Source organism: Bos taurus, chromosome 18 (assembly GCF_002263795.3).
Source record: "Bos taurus isolate L1 Dominette 01449 registration number 42190680 breed Hereford chromosome 18, ARS-UCD2.0, whole genome shotgun sequence".
NCBI lineage: Eukaryota > Metazoa > Chordata > Mammalia > Artiodactyla > Bovidae > Bos > Bos taurus.
This window is the reverse complement of record NC_037345.1, coordinates 5,604,670-5,621,177: the sequence shown is the minus strand read 5'-3', so window position 1 is coordinate 5,621,177 and position 16,508 is coordinate 5,604,670. Positions and strand designations below refer to the sequence as shown.

At 49.4% G+C, this 16,508-nt stretch overlaps 2 protein-coding genes across 9 annotated transcripts in view; both read right to left on the bottom strand.

Annotated features, from left to right (window-relative positions):
- The window catches only part of WWOX (WW domain containing oxidoreductase), a 930,720-nt gene that overhangs the window by 550,042 nt on the left and 364,170 nt on the right, over nt 1-16,508 (bottom strand). Inside the window, exon 9 of one of the 8 annotated variants that reach the window (XM_005218399.5) lies at nt 6,342-16,508. This exon is cut by the window's right edge and continues 84,509 nt beyond it. The gene's annotated coding sequence lies outside the window, so the exon portion shown is untranslated. 8 annotated transcript variants of the gene reach the window in all.
- Nucleotides 6,342-16,508, bottom strand: part of LOC132342707 (keratin-associated protein 5-1-like) — a 45,501-nt gene continuing 35,334 nt past the window's right edge. Inside the window, exon 1 of the mRNA XM_059877049.1 lies at nt 6,342-16,508. This exon is cut by the window's right edge and continues 35,334 nt beyond it. The gene's annotated coding sequence lies outside the window, so the exon portion shown is untranslated.

The window sequence follows — 16,508 nt, the reverse complement described above, 5'->3', positions numbered from 1 at the left end:
GGATATTATGAGACAGGGTAAAGTCAGAGCATCTGGGTCTGCCATCAGTGTGGGAAACCCTCCTGGTTCTCTGAGCATCCTTCACAGAGTAATGGATCTAATACTGATTGACACTGTCCTCTCAGGACATCTCATATTGTGGAGACACGCCGATCACAGTCTGCTGTCCTCTAAACAAATCTTTCCTAAGTACCTACTTGAGAAGCCCCAGGGAAACCAAGCCAGACCGGTTCTGCTGTCCTCTGTCCTCACCTCCAGGGGCGGAACTAGTCTACAGGTGATTTCTCATCCCTGCTGAAAAGAGGCTTGCAGACCGCACTGAACTCAGGCAAAGTTTCCTCAAAATCTCCCTGCTTTAACTTGAAGGCTTTAGGTGGCAGCTTTGGAAGGCAGATCTGGCCCTGAGACTGCTGTCTTCTCTGCCAGTCCCAGAGAGACAGCAAGTATAGACAGCCTGGGGCCAGATTTGGTCTTGAGATGCAGACATTAACTATAGCAGCGAAGAAGAGCAAGGGCATCCCAGCTGCTGTGGGCAGAGTCTACCGAGGCTCCACAGCGTCCCTGCCTGGTGTGGGTACTTGCCTCCCTGAGTGTGGGCAGGATCTGGGATGCACTTCTTCCCAGTAGAATATGGTCAAGGTGACCTGATGACACTCCTGAGATTACATTATATGTGACTTGCTCTAGGGTCTTGCTGCCATCTTGGGAAAGCCACTGTGGTAAAGGAATGGCAGATGGCCTTGAGGAACTGAGGGCCAGCTCCAGGAGCTGAGGGAAGGCCTCCAGCCCAGAGCCCACAGTCAGCAAGAAGCCAGGGGCCTGGAGACAGCTCAGTAAAAGGATGTCCACCTGTAAGTGGACTTTGTGACCTCAGAGGTGGGGGGTGACTTTGGAAGCGTATACTTCCCCAGTCGAGCTCCTACATGAGAACACAGCCTGGCGGACACCTTGACTGCGGTCCTTCGAGACCATGGGCAGAGGAGCCAGCTAAGTCAGGCCCAGGCTCCTGACCCATAGGAACCATGAGATTGCAGGACTGCAAGAACTGCACACTGTCTACTGAGCATGACACCCTTTTCCATTTTTGTTTTCATTGCACTTGCCTGAAGACTGATGAGTATGAGACTGTTTTCCATAGCAGGATACTCTTAGCAGGACATTCAGAATTATAAGACAGGTAGGTGCTGCCCTTTAACATCTATATATCAAGTTGGCAAAATAAGACATAAGCCAAGGAAAAGTCATTAATGCAGCAGATAAAAGAATGCATCCTGTGTATATATATGTGTGTGATATATATACTTCACTGTATGTTTATATATAATGGGAAATATATATAACATATAATAGATAATATATATTATATACATTTATATATAGAAAGTGGAAAATTTCACGAAATCACAAATACATATATTTAAACTTTCAATATGATGCAATGCCAGTACATATGTGCTAAGTCACTTCAGTCATGTCTGACTTTTTGTGAATCTATGGACTGGAGCCGGACAGGCTCCTCTGTCCATGGAATTTTCCAGGCAAGAATACTGGAGTGGGTTGCCATTTCCTTCTCCAGGAGATCTTCCTGACCCAGGAATCAAACCCAAATCTCTTATATCTTCTGTGTTGGCAGGGGGATTCTTTACCACTATATTATAGACAGATAAATAAAATGGAAAATTTCACGAAATCACACATGATTGATCCTGGTTCCCAAGAATATTGGCAGTATGACCTTGAGGGAGTCATTTATCTATCTAAGACATATCAGGCACACAAAAAGCTATCTACAAATTAAAAAGAAAAGAAACAACTGATGCGAAACGAGAAGAGTCCCTGTGATCACGGCCCCTTCTCCTCCTGGGACATTCAGAAATGTACATTTCTCTTCTGCTTTGAATAACACAGCTTTCCCAGCCCACTCAGACACAGAGAAAGGATCGATATTTCACATCAAGCGCAGACCTCAATTCTAAATTTAAAACTCACAGGGCAGATGAATGAACTCTCTGCTCAATGCCGTTTCTCCCACAGTGTGTAGCGTTTGCCTTCCGGGGCCCCTTTGGTCCCTTCTGCCTGAAACACTTCTCCTCTGGCTCTTCACATTCTTGAATCCTTCTTACGTGAAGCCCCAACTTCAGTGTCACCTGGGCATCCTTCCACAAGCCAGCCACACTCCACCTCTGACCTTCCTTCTGAACAGGCATCTCCATCAAAGGCATTTTATTTAGTCCTTGACTTGTTTCTTGCCTGCCCCCATCCTCCCACAACTGCAATGCAAACCCTGTGAGGAGAAGCATCTGCTTGCCCCGGGGGTTCCCACTTGTATCTCCAGCACCTTGAACAGCGCCTCGCGTCTAATACGATGCTGGTAAATAAACGACTGCTGCATTAGTTCATCTACCACTGAGCATCAGGAAAGACTTGGCAGTGGACCTGGAGAGTTATACGGAGTTTATATGTAAATAAAAGACTAGGGCTGCAGATTCCTAGCTCAGCAGTCATCACCTCCACTTCACTGCTTTCCCCCTTGACTTTCCTGCCAAGGCCATTTCTCCCAAGGCCAACAGGACCACAAGTCTTTCCTGGATTCTACTCATTTCCTCTTTACTATAAGCATCCACTGAAGAAAATACATGGAAATAAATCAAGAGAAGACTCTATTTTTTTAAATCTTTATATCCACCTGACAGCTTTAGAGTTTCAGTCTTGCCAATAACCATCCCGTAAGTGTGTAAGGATGGAAACCTTCTCATTATATTGGAAATACAAAGAGGAAGTCCGGGGAACAGCACGTGACAAGTACCGATGGATATTTATGGCGAAGGAAGATGATCGGTCAGAAGCAGGAGCTTGTCAGTGAGGTCACATCATATCACAAATATGGTTTATTACCAGCGCGCAAAGAAATGCCCTCTCTTTGGTCAATAAGGTATGGATAAAAGGTTCAAGATAAGGAAAAAGCACTTTATAAATGAAAACGTTCCCTAATGAAATTAGTATCGTTATTGCAGGAAGTGCTAATTTTCCTGCTCACTGAGAGTTTAATAAAAATGTTATGTCTACTCTATAACTGTGATTAATCAGTGTGGTATTGAGAAGTGCAGGGGTTCTTTCTCAACAAGGCAATTTTCGAAATTTGAAAAGGTGTAAATTTCATGCAAATTGCTTCATAATCATATATGTACAAAACGGGGCTGACAAAATTGCAGTTAGGAAAGAAATCATTAACATATAACATTTTTTTACATCTTTTTTTCCCCCAACTGCTCATGAAAAGGTAAATTGCAAAAGAAAAAATAATGACTAATTGAAAAGCACACAGATAGAAATGCCAATAAAATGGTTGACCATTTCAGACGAACCCGGATATGGATGTCAAACTTGAACAGCCATAGGAAATCCGAGGTTTCATCAAGGAAAACACTGCTTTGATGCACAGGAAACGCACCCACTTGTTTTAATCATAATGGTGGTGGTGGTTTCGGTCCTTAAGTTGTGTCCAACTCTTCGATTCCATGGACTGTGGCCTTCCAGGCTCCTCTGTCCATGGGATTTTCCAGGCAAGAATTCTACAGTGGGTTGCCATTTCCTTCTTCAGGGGATCTTCTCAACCCAGGGATCGAACCTGGGTCTCCTGCATTGGCAGGCAGGATCTTCACTAACTGAACCACCAGGGAAGCCCTTAATCATAGCAGACAGAAGATGAAGTACTTTGCTGTGTCTGATTCTTTCTGTGGGAACAGTGCATTTGCCTGAGGAAAATTGCATTTCTGTACACAGGATTCCTTCTTAAAAAGTCCCAAGGTCTCCTGTAATTTTAAACAATGGTTTGCAAACCTGAGGGCTCCTCTGACAAAGCTGCCTGTTTGGTGGCTTATCTGGGAGGAGTTCCCCTCCCCATAATAAACGAGAGGCTCACACAGAACCCCCTCCCACCTCCTGGAGTCTGTAGCAAGCACCATCTGGGTAAGTCCCAAACAGGTTATTCATCTGTTTACACAGCTGAGGGAAGGATAATAAGACCTCAAGTGTAAATACGGCAGTGTTAAGATGATTAGACCCTTCTGTGGATGGCCCTTTACACTTGCAAGGCAAAAGCAGAACGCTAGTGGGAAGACAGTGACGGGTCACTAACAGCCAATTGTTTCTGGAGTTTAGGAAGTCGGAAGCCTACGCTTACGTTTTAATATATAACTTAGAAAGCAGTAGTTGGCAATTTCGAGGTAATAACTCACAGGGATTCTAAATGGACTAAGTCCTGCCACGCTTCCTTGCATGGGGAGGACTGTTTTGTTTTGCTTTTTCCCGAGCAGGCATTTGGAGGGACAATGTCATGATAAGTGGGAACCATTTTCCTCCCTCGTGTTCATCCCGCGCCTCATACATTCTCTAAAATTACGGCCCTGCTCAAGGCAGTTATCATGTGCAGTCGATGTTCTTTAGGGGAGCTTTTCAGAGGATGAACTTGGGTTAGAGTGGTCTGTTTTAGGGCCATCTGGTCACATGCGTTACTGCACACTTCGGAATTCTGCGCTGATTAATACGATGGTGAGCATCCACCCTGAGTGTGTCTCCCGTGGATGGCTCGTAAATAAGACAGAGGCTCCTGCCGCCCACAGCCCCTGCATGGTGAACGGTGCTGAAGTTTAGACTCCATTATACGCTAAGATTCATAAGCCTCGAAGGGCCCCAGACAAGCCTCTGGGGAGAAAGGGCATGGGTACTCGTTTCTGTCCCATTAGACACAGATGAGCCACAGGCGGTCACTCTCTGTCACTCCAGCCTTGTAACGGGCCCCGGGCGAGACCCCCGCCATGCGAGGGTGCCTGCCGAACTCTCCTGCTTTTCCTTCCTCTTGACTTGGCCACGGATAAGGTGTGGGCCATGTGGAAGTTTCCATGGTCAGTGAGGGGCACCCCAGTTTTGCAGCAAAGGCCACCCTTCAAAACAACATCAGGGCTGGGCATGGGGACTTCTGAGCACAGAATAAACCCCACTTCTTGGCAGAGGACAGGGGTCAGGAGATGGGGACTCCAATTCAGCTGCTGTCCATCACGGAGGTGGGGCTGGGGAGCATCCCTGGGCCTCTCAGAACCTCAGTTTCTTCATCAGAAACTGACGGTGAGCTCAGCTACCTCCTGCATGGGAGAGGTGAAGAACGAGGGTCTAAATGTAGCTGAGCACCTGGTGTACAGAAGAACCACAATAAATGTGAGTTTTCCTATAAGCATTCTGGTAGCTTCTCTGATTTAAATGCCCAATGACATTACCAAGAAAAGCTGATGGCAACTCACTTCAGTACTCTTGCCTGGTAAATCCCATAGATGGAGGAGCCTGGTAGGCTACAGTCCATGGGGTCGCTAAACGTCGGACGCAACTGAGCAACTTCACTTTCACTTTTCACTTTCATGCACTGGAGAAGGAAATGGCAACCCACTCCAGTGTTCTTGCCTGGATAATCTCAGGGATGGAAGAGCCTGGTGGGCTGCCGTCTATGGGGTCACACAGAGTCGGACACAACTGAAGCGACTTAGCAGCAGCAGCATGACATTACCAATGCTGTTACTACCTCCACTACTCAGACACCATATCCCAAGAGGCGTGTGCTCATAGGAAGGAAGCGGCAGGGCTCAAGGGAGGTGGAGTGCTAACACCCACTCCCTGCCCCGTCCCTTGGACCCTCGTACGTGACCCCTGTGAGGGATGGACAAGGTTTGCAATGATTCTCCACTTCTTGAATGCCCGCCGAGCCCATAACTTCCTCCACGGAACGGTCATGCTTCCTGAGATAGAATGCACTCGCTTCAAGGCATCAGCAGGGGTTCACTCACCAACTACTTGACTTCTCTCACGTACTAGGCCCACAGCTGCAGAAAAGGACAGACCATGATCCATCGTGCTTTACAACACCCTGCAGAAAGTCAAATTCGTACGTACAGTCTCTTTTCTCATAGGAAAAGTACGGTGACTTTTCTTATGCAAACAAGCATCCTCCAAAGGTGTGGTTAAAAAACAACAGCAACTTCTTTTTAGCCCCTGATTTGATGAGTCGGCAATTTGGGCAAAGCTTGGCTGTCAGCGAGGCCGTGCTGACCCAGGGTTGCTGGCTCGTGGTCAGGGCCAGGTGGCTGCCGTGTGGCTGTGTCTCTCACTGCCCAGCAGGCCAGCCTGGGCTTGCGTAAGCCCAGAAGTGGAAGGTTCCAGAGCAGCGAGCAGGTGAGTACTGATGCGGAAATACTTTGCAAGCCTCTGGTTGCGTCCTTGTTTACAAGTGCCCCAAGGCCAAAGCAGGTTCTGGGAGGCCTGCTGATTGAAGGGGTAAAGACGCTGACTCTGCCTTTTTTTTTAAATTAATTTTATTTATTATTTATTTTCAGCTGTGCTGGGTCTTCACTGCTGCGCAGGCTTTTCTCTGTGGCGAGCGGGGCTCCTCTCGAGTCGCGGTGCTCAGGCCTCTCACTGCAGCGACTGCTGCTGCAGAGCACGGGCCCCGGGGCGTGCAGGCTTCAACGGCTGCGGCGCATGCGCTCAGCAGTGGCTTCCGGGCTCCAGAGCACAAGCTCGACAGTTGTGCTTCATGGGCTTAGCTGCTCCATGGCATGTGCGATTTCCCTTGAACCAGGGATCGAACTCACGTCTCCTGCCTTGGCAGGCAGAGTCTTATCCACTGAGCCACCAGGGAAGTCCTAACTCTGCCTTTTGAAGGAAGGCTTAAGGCATCACAGGCAGGGGCACAAGTGTGTGGGAGAAGCGGAAGGGATCGTGGTCGTGTTTACAACCCACCTCAGGAATGAACTGTTGGCATCTGTAGCCATCATATCTGTCAAATAGGACACACTCAGAGACAGGTCCTAATTCCAAGGGGTATTATTCGGATCAGATAACAAGTCAATTTTCTCAGATAATTTACTATCATTAGCCCAAGGGCAGGTGGGCAGAAGAGAGACGGCTCCCTAGAATTTTCTTGGTTCCAAAAGTCTGTAAGTCTTCATATAATGGTGGGGGCGGGGGGGAGAGCATGTGCATGCATGTGTGTGTGTGTGTTCACACATACGTGTGCATGTACCCTACATATGGCGTCTTTGGACTCTCTCTTCTACGTTGGTATTGTTCACTTTGGGGGGCACTGCTGCTTGTCAGTTGCATTCTTGAACCACCTCCCATGTCTCCAAAACTGCAACTGCTTCAACGATATTCAGAGCATTCAAAAGAAATAAATAAAAAAATTTTTAAAAGGCAAGTTTCAGGAGGGCAGCACTTACCCATTCTCAGGAAAATAGACTGAAAGGAAAGGATTGTCAGAGTGTTCAGCAAGGGACATTTTCAGCTATATAAATTGCGATTTATTTTCCCATGTAATCATCGTGATTGCAGACATCCTTTCTGAGAGATCACACCGCTCTTGGCTAGCTTTTTCAAACAGCGCAAGACAACTTTCAAACCTGATTAGTATGTATGATGGGAAATCAGATACATTATATTTAGCTTGAAGTGCAGAGCGCCGTGGGTGCAAAGAAAGAAAGATAGGGGGAGGGATAAAGGGGGGGAAGAAAAAGAACATCTGTAATCCTTTTCAGAGGATTCTGCGCAGCCCAGGGTGGGGTGAGGAGTGGGGCTGGTGGGTGGCGTCTGCCCATGTAATTAACCGATTGGGGATCATCTCCTTATCTGGCATCTCTCCAGGCTGGAAGCTTAGGGGCCGGAAGCTTCCGTCCACAGGGCAGACACGTGCTTTCCCGTGACGACATCTGAGAGCCCGTCACTCCCGTCAGCCGGGCCTCCGCAGTGTCGGGGCTGTGACGTGTGGTCGGCAGGCCTCTGTTCCCTTTGAGGGCACTGGTGCCTGGTCCTGGGCGCAGCAGCCCGCAGGCAGGCTTGGGCCCGGCGTGGCGGCCTGACCAAGAGCTGCTTCTCCGACTGCAGTTTGCTGGGCAAGCGGGGCTGGCAGTGACGCACGCTGGGCACAGCGGGTGCGGCGCGGGGCTGCCCGAACCCGGAGGGGACGCCTCCGCCAACGTCACCCAGGGTGTCCGCAGGCCTCAGCCCGGCCCTGAGGCCCAAAAAGCAACAGGAAGGAAACACACACATCCCGGGGGGTGGGGTGGGGGGAGGTGAATGGATCTAGTGGGTCATTAAAATCCTAGTTCTTACACTAATAGGACACAGCTAAATAAGGAGCACGTTACAGAATGTGTGGGGTGGGGGTTGAGACTTCAAGGAATTTTGTGGGGGGACAGGGAGGGGGAAGCTTGGGGCAACACCCCCAGGCTCCTCAAGGCCCGTATTTCTCTCCTCTGCCTCCTGGACATCCACCACTGGGAAACATAAGTCTGCAATTTCCAGAGCCCCTGCATTAAAGCTGGGTTTTATCATCTGATCTGACCGGAAGACTCCATCCAGAGGGAAGGGCAGGGGGAGGGACGTGTGCTGATCACCGACTGTATGCCTGAGCAGGTCTAACAACTGAACGTCTGCTGACCGCTGTGTCACCGTCCTAGGAATCCTAAATGCTGACAGCTCCTGGGTGGGGACACTGAGGCACAGGGAGCATGGCGAGGTGAACAGGTCAGAGGGACTGGACTGCTTCCGCTCAGTCCCATCTGCGGGACCGTAAGCCCCTCTCCCTGACCCCATCCTCCCAGGTGGGGACCCAGGCGGAGAAGGGCATGGCTGCTCACGACCCAGCCTCTGGGTCTCTCCAGGAGGCTCTACCTAAGTTCCTATCTCTGTGCATTCTATCCCTCCTAAACCTTCTGCCTCTGAAAATGTGTCTGAAAAGACCTAGGCTGTGTTTTCTATTATTAAAACAAATAAACAAATAAATAAATTGGCTTTGGTAGAATAGTGAACGGGTTCCCAATTCAAGATTCCCAGCCCTGGTGCGCACCTGGCCTTCCGCAGTGGTACAGTGAATCACTCATCTAGGGAGGGCTGGGAAGGGACTTTGCAGATGTTAATTAAGCCTCCAAATCAGCTGACCTTCAGATAAGGTGGCTCTGCTCATGGGATGAGCCCTTTAAATACGGGTCTAGATGTCAGCTCAAGGACAGGCAGAGAGACTCGAAACATGAAGAGGATTCGGCGCACAGGACAGGCTCTGACAGTGACTTTGGGGGTGGAGGGAGCCCTATGGCAGGCCTGGGGTGGCTCCTGGGAGTCGGGAAAGCAGCAGCTGACAGAGAGGGAGGCCCCAGACTCACAACCGCAAGGCGCGGGGTTCTGCCGACAGCTCGGGTGAACGGAGGTGTCGGGGGTAATTCTTTAGTAATTCCAAAACAATTTCTCAGCGGCATCACTCAGGGTAGTAGTATGATATTGGAGCCTGTGAATCTAGACCCGCAGCGACTGAAATCATTTTTCTATGCCACGTCCTACACCGAGTCCAGTGAAACAAATTCCAGACCGAACAGCATTCGGAATGTCTTTGACAGAAGGCACCTGGCTGGGGTGGCACTGACTTCTTCGAACAGACCACGTGGAGAACAGCGCTGCCGTGGGCACGTTCCGCCAAATATGATGAATAGAATCTTCCAGACTTCAGAGGTGGAAAGAATAAACAAGGGCAGCCCTGTAAATTTCTCCTGATAACCAAAATCACACAGTGCAAGATGAGAACCCCTCAATGTTACTAATTTCTCTGAAGCAGTTTGACGGAAAACTCCTGAGACCCTGGCTATTTCAGACAAAACAGAGAAATGTAGATTCCGGAGGAAGCAGGGGACCTGGGCGTGCTGCTACAGACTGTGAGCCAAGCCATAAATTGAGGCAAAGTAGGAAATTAGGGGAGGGGGAAAAAAGGATGGAAGCTGTGGTTTTGCACCCGTCCGCTGAGGGATCTGAAAGATAAATGGGCTGAGGATGCTCCTGTCCATTTCAGCTACACATTCACACCAGGCGTGTCATCAGTTAGAACACTTGACCCGAGAAGCTACTGTGGGAAGGTTTCCCTTGAGGAGGCCGGTTGAAAAGAGGAGAAAGAAAGGCAAAGAAAATCCATGTGGAATACACAACAATATATACCCACTAAAAACCCAGGCTGTGCTGGGAGCCACTGCTTCCTGCAATTCCTTCTATTATCATAAGAGGCTGTATTACCAAGGTGATATAGTTGATGCTGGAGGGGAAGCGGGGAAGATTGAAGTAGTTATTTTTATAAACTCCTTGGCTAGGTAATGTCTTGCCTCCCCCCTCCCCATAGCAGACTGTCATCTACCTGCCCCCTACACGCACACCAGCAGCCACATCTTATTTCTCTGTCCCTCCCAGACTTTTGACTTCCATGAAGTCTTGCCACGACTCCTCCGAGAGGCCCTCTGCTCCAGTCCTGCAAATCCATCCTGCTCACTGAAGCTGGAGGCTCCTGGCTGCACACTCAGTCCCCTTGTTATGTGCCGGGCACCAAGATCCCCGTGGGCCTCCCAGGGCTTTCCACGGTCGTGAAGGTCAAATTCGGAATACTGCTGGCATGCCCGAGGCACCTCGGTCTTTCTCCGTGTTTCCCCTTTCCGTCTCATCTTCTGTCAGCACTGGCCCTCTCCCATGGAGGCTCCAGGCAGAAAGAACCAAGTGTCCTTTCCCCCAGGAGCCAGATCTTGCCTGGATGCCCAGAATGTGGCCATGAGCAACCAAGTCCTGGTCACTACGGGGAGGACAGTCTGGGGTGGCCCGCAGACGCCAGATGGCCGGAGTGAGACTGTGGTCATAGAGGGTGCTATCAGACCAGTGGAGAGGCACCCTCCACACACTCAGAGTCTGTGTGTGGGGCGGGGTGTGGGGAGTGGGGAGAGATGGTTCAGGCCAGGCTTCTGAGAGTCAAAGCTAGTCTGGAGAAGGGAAAAAAGAACACTCTAGGCAGACACAGCTACACATACAAGGATTGCCTACTTAGATCTGGGAGTGGGAGAGCCAAGGCTGGCTAGCTCAGTGACCCACAGTCCCAGGGCTCCAGCACCCCAAGACTGAAGGGCAAAGAGTCATGCTGTCCCCTGGCTTCCTGCTGGACCCTGACATACAGAACAGGGCGCGTGCACAGCCAGCGCTCAGCAGGCATTGGCCAAGGAAATCCGACATTATGGAGTTCAGAAGTACTACTGAAATTCAAGGGGGTGGGGGTGGTGGGGAACAAAGCACTAAAGTTGGAATTGGACTTTGCACATCACAAGTACTCCTCTTTTGCTTCCAGATCTCTATGTGATGGCAGATAGGGAGCTACCATCTCAAGGTAAAGAAATAAAAACAATACTGAAAGTAAGTCAGATAGAGACAGACAGACACCGCATGATATCACTCATATGTGGAATCCTTAGGAAAAAATACAACAAACTAGCGAGTATAACAACATAAAAGGGGGCTGACAGATGTAGGAACAAGTGGTCACCAGTGGCGGGGGGCGGAAGGGACGGTGGAGTGGGGCTGAAGAGGTACAAACTACAGGGTATGAAATAAGCTACAAGGACACAGTGTCCAACATGGGGAATACAGCCAATATTTTATAATAGCTCTAAGCGGAGTATAGCCTTTAAAAGGACTTCCCAGGTGGGGCAGTGGTAAAGAATCCGCCTGCCAACGCAAGGGGACGCGAGAAACATGAGTTTGATGCCTGAGTCTGGAAGATCCCCTAAATTAGGAAATGGCAACCTGCTCCAGTATTCTTGCCTGGAAAATTCCATGGACAGAGGAGTCTTGTGGGCTCTAGTCCATGGGGTCACAAAAAGTCAGACATGACTGAGCACCAGCCTTTAAAAACGGTAAATCACTGTGTTGTATACCTGTAACTTGCATAGTATCGAACAGCAGCTACACTTCAATAATAAAAGAACAGCAATTTGTGCACCTTTCTGCTAACAAGGCTGGGTGTTCAGAAAGAAGCAGAATCTAACCCTAATACCCAGCTTCAGAAAGTATGAGACACAGCACCTGGGATTCTCCCCCGCTTCCCCCCACCCCTCACCCCTGCCTCAGAACAATTCCCTTCCTCTTCCGATTTCATTCCAGGGTCTTTGAGATGTTGTCTCCGCCCCCTGGGAAAACAAATAAAAACTGGAGCCATGCAAAATCACACTAATATACAGTTAGCTCAAGTCTTTCCTAAGCGTGGACAGAGGCTCATGAGGGGGCAATGGTGACCCCCATGTGCCCGTTGCATATCTACTTCAATTGATTTCAGGTACCCTTTCCCTTGTAGACACTTTATAATTGTGCCCTCACGCCAGTGCAGTTCAGATTGGGTCCAAGATAAATGAATCGCTGCGGGTATGGGAACAGACTGCTCCATCACAGAAATTCCCTGGCTGTTCCCAGGGCCCCGACCCCATGGGAGCCCTGCTCCACACAAGTCTCATGATAAGATTCTCCTCTGCCTCATGTGACCCACAGCCTGACAGCCAGCCGTATGCTAGCAAGGGTCAGCCGCCTCCATTTCTCGTTTTGTTTTTCTTTCTTCTTAAAGGAGGAGGAGGAGGAGGAGAGTATCTTGTGTTTATTTCCAAATTCCCTTGCATCTGATGTGCAAAGGGCTGGCGTTTGCTGCTAAAGCAGAAAATTATAAGGAGGGCCTAATTGACCCTCCTGTGTCTTTGGAAAAGCCTGTCTGTGGTCTCTAATTGACCCTCTAGGTACCGATGGAACAATGAATGGATCTTCAGGAAATAATGGAGGGCGATGATTAATAGCCCGGGTCTGGCTGGACCTCTGTCTCTCCCAGCTCTTCCCCTGCACTTTCCTTCCTCCCTTCCTGACACCCGCGTCCCCTGATTTCCTAAGCTGTGGTTTATTATTATTGCTGAATAATAAATACCCTGCAGTCGACACTTGAAAAAAATCAGAAACACTGCAATTCTGCAGAGAGTGGGATAACATTGATGTGAGCTGGCACTCTCATTTTTCTCCGAGGTGAGGCTTGGATGAGTCTTCCACTGGTACTTGTGGGCAGAGTCCAAAGAGGAGGCTTCCCTTGGGTTTTTGGTCAAGCTATTGCAAAGTGAAGCCCTTGGGAGCTGGGAGGATTTTTCCTATTCCCGCACGTCAAGAGGCCCCATTCTGCCTTGTTCAGGTGGAGGAGTAAAGGCCCTTTAGGAGCACCTGGATGACAACACTAACAGGAGTAGTGACCACTGACCTCCTTTAGTGTCACAGCCCCTCTTACCCATTATCTTCAAATGGCACTCCTGGAAGAGATGCAGTCAATATTATTACCCCCATTATTCAGATGAGTCAGCTGAGGTGCAGGAGAGTAAGTAACTCACCCAGAGGGAAAAGTCTCCAGTTCTCTATGTCTCACAATATTCAACTGTGCCAAGTGTACAATACTAAAGGGAAAATATTTCGAGATAACGGGTAAGAGAACAAAATGCCTTTCCTTTCTTCTACTTTGGCTTAAAAAAAATGTAACTTTCCCCCAGACAGGGCAGAAGGGTATATGCTTAAATTGAAAAATATGCCTGTCTCTCAAGGATTTTAAAATCCAGAGGGATTTTCTTTTCCTGTTTTGCAAGCTCATAGTATTAACTATCCCTTTAATTAAATATTATTAAAAAGGGAGGGAGGGAAGCAGGAAGGAAGGAAGGAAGGATGGATGGATGAAAGCCACTGAAACTCCCCTTTGCTCCTGCTGTGGCCTCCGCCTTCCTGGGGACCCCAAGTGGTGAGGGAGCCTCCAGCCGCCGGCCAGACCCCTCGGGTGCTCCGGCCCCTTTCTTCACCAGTGCTTCGTGGGCAGCAGGCTGTGTGCACAGCAAAGGAGCTCCTGGGTGAGGATCACACCTCCTGTGAAAGGCGCATGGCCTCTCCCTGATCGGGAAAGTTGGGGGCGGCCGTTCAGGGTCATGAGCTGCGGGAGACAGTGGGCTTCTGGGAGCGTCAAATCTGCAGGTTTCTTTCACAGAGAAGTCAGATGAATAATTAAATCCGCGGGGGCTGGATGGAGGACAGCTGTAGGTCACCTCTATGGTCCTACATTCCATTCAGGGTCATGATTTTAAAATCAAACAAGACTGTCTTAAGGATCTTTGGCCTTCCAGGGTTAGTCAATTTAGAGAGCCAGGAAACAACCCATCTGGGAGCTCCCCTTTCAAATGGAAGCCAGCCCCTCCCGACTCCACACCCCCCAGAGCCCCAACTCTAGACTCTCACACTCCCTGCCCCGCCACTCTGAGGCCAGCCCCAAACACCTAAGGGCAGTCCATATAGGCCAGAGCCTGCAGAGGCATGCACATCAGTCAATCCCAAGACTGCTTGCCCTGCCTTGCCGGTTCCTTCCTACAGACCCCACAATAAAGACTCCTGCGCACCGCCCCCCCAAGCCCAGCCTCTGCCTTCTGACCAGTGCCCATGCCTCCCCAGGCAATCATCATGGCATGGCCTGGGCCCTCTCGCTTGAGATCTGTGAGTACAATAAACCATCTATTAGAGGGTAGTTGTCTCCTGATCTCTGTATCTAGATGAAAATAAAATTTACTAAAACAGGAAGAAAGGAAAAAGGAAAGAGAGACAGAGGGAGAGAGCAAAAAAAAAAAAAAAAAAGGAAAATGATTAAGGAAGGACTAAAAAGTGAGCAAATGATAGTTAAAACCCACTTTTCTTTTTGAAGAGAAACAATTATCAGAGCTATAGAAGAAACCTTCTTCCCCTCTGGGTGGTGACAGGCTCATTAAAGATACACCTGAGTACTGTGTGTGCAGGAATTCCTAACGGGAACCCTGACCTCCCATCCAGTGTTCAGTGTCCAGTGGGCTCCCAGGCCCTCCCGGCTGCCTCGCTGACCATGGCTGCCTTACTTAGGAAGCTAGCAGAGAAGTTAATTTCCTTGCATGGCTGATGGTAAATACCCAAGGCGGGGCTGGATTGTGAAATGGTATCAGACTATAAATAGAATCCTGCTAGTCCCTTTTAAATCCCTCTGGGTGCTCTTGTTCATTAAGATTCAGATGCCAGGAGGGTACAGATGCACCCTGGACCCCAAATACAACACCCCGTATGCAGGCAGATGGGTCTGTGTAAATCAGATGACAGTTTACAGGGTGCTACGTGGCTTCATCTGAACAGCACTACAGTCTGACCTGCTTCAGGTGGACGGCAGAGGGGGGTGGGGGACAGGTGGGACAGGGTTAAGCAAATCCAGCTTTAACTGGAGGCCACATTTACATGTGAAATCTCACGTGCCTGTAAGGAGTGCCCTGGTCTTTGGGCCACCCCACCAGTGGCCTCTCCATCACTTCCCTCCCAGAGGGAGCCCCCGGGGCTGCCGAAGGAAGTAAGCCTGGTAGGAAGCCAAGGATGGCTGGCCCCCTAGTAAAAGCTGGTCCTGTTAACAGCCTAGGGCCCTCGCCCATTCAGTTTCCAAAACCCCTGTGCTTGCTGGGTGCAAAAGCGGGTGGTTCTGCTGATTGGAAACCACGTGACCGCAACACCATGTGCGTGGGCGCTTAACCCGGGAATAGGAAAGGTGAAAGGGTTTCTGTTTCTTTTTATCTCGACTGTAAAATGGAAGCGCGATCACATCCGTCCATCTCGGGGGAGAAAAGCGAAGTCGATGGAAGACGACAGAGCCTGCTTTTTCAGGGGTGCTTCGTGGGAGGCTGGGGCGCTGAGTGCTTCTCAGCCCGCCAGGTCGAGGGACCGCGGAGGCCAGTGCCCGCCTCGCGCTTTTGGTGTTCACCATTCAGGGCAGAGCTGCGGGGAGCAAACGGCTACCAAGCATACTCTAACTCTAGGACACTGCTCTCCTTGGAAAGAGGACAGGAACAGACCACTTGAGCCCTGCCTCCCTGGACCACTGCAGCACCAGCGGCAGTCTGATGGATAGCCCTGCCTCCAGGAGAGTGTGAGCTGCTCGCCCAGATCCTTACTACCCTGGGTCAATTTCAGGGTTAACATTTTAAGTGAAACACAAATAAATATGAGTTCAAATGACCACGAGTCCCCTTCTGCTGAGGTAACTCAGGCGCTAATACTGAAGACAAGCCACATAAATAACACCCAGGAAAAAGCCTGGGCACGCTCTGTTTTCCTTAGGTTTCTTCCAAAACCAGGAGCACAGTTCCTTAGTATCTGAATCATGGAACATACCGCCTGCTATTCGGAATCCTAATGACGCAATATCTGTCCTCAGAAGGCTTTGTCACACATCCTAACAACAGACTCGTCAATTCACACTGAGCCTCCAGCTAGGTGAGACAGTAAATCATCTCCCTATACTCCCTTTTCTCTTATTTCTTAAAAAATAAAATGATGTCAGCCCTTAGCCTTTTTGATCCTAACTCTCACTCCAAACTCTAAAGTTTTTCCCCAAGTTGCCCAAGTATGAAAAGTACCATCTCCAAGCTGGTCCCTGCTCTCAAATTCAGCCATTCCAGACCTGCTGCCATTCCCCACAAATTCAATGGGTAGGGCATCTAACAAGAAATTCCAAAGCAAGGGCCTCCAGTGATGTCAGAAAGAAACAAAAATTCAAAAGATGAGCACTTATGCATAGTTGAAAATGTGTTCTTAGAACATAAAAATTAAAA